This window comes from Sinocyclocheilus grahami, unplaced genomic scaffold, assembly GCF_001515645.1.
Source record: "Sinocyclocheilus grahami isolate Dianchi unplaced genomic scaffold, SAMN03320097.WGS_v1.1 scaffold1688.1, whole genome shotgun sequence".
Taxonomy (NCBI): domain Eukaryota; kingdom Metazoa; phylum Chordata; class Actinopteri; order Cypriniformes; family Cyprinidae; genus Sinocyclocheilus; species Sinocyclocheilus grahami.
This window is the reverse complement of record NW_015506867.1, coordinates 76030-76628: the sequence shown is the minus strand read 5'-3', so window position 1 is coordinate 76628 and position 599 is coordinate 76030.

Genomic DNA, 599 nt, shown 5'->3' with positions numbered 1-599 from the left:
CTGTTCTGACTCAAAGACTGTAAGTAAGTTTTTTATATTTAAAGAGTTTTTATATTTTATATATTTAGAGCAAGTTTTTTGGGCAGTGTAGAGTAGGGCTTGTTGTTTGTCATTTCTCCGATCACAAATGCAGACATGGTTTTATGTTTATGTGGCGCGATGCAACGCAACACGTAAAAAGACAGTATAAGTCCATAATTATGTCCCCACTGGATGCAACGAATGCCTCGTTTATAATGGGTTTTCATGTTTTTGAATCATCGCTCCAGCCTGACAGGGCATCATCACAGTATGGTGAGGGGCGTAACATTTCCGTCACACGCTTGAGGTATTCGGCCAATCACAATGCACTGGATAGCTGGCCAATCACAGCACACCTCGCTTTTTTAGAACGATGAGCTTTGTAAAAATCGACGTGTTTCAGAAAGGCGGGGCATAGAGGAGAAACAATAATGTACAGTATGTGGAAAATAATGTGTTTTTTGAACCGCATAAACATTTCATTACACCAAATACACAAAAAAATGATGCTCTTTTTAGCAGCATCATATGACCCCTTTAAGAAGTGGGGTTATACGAGCCTGTTTAAATGTTGAGGG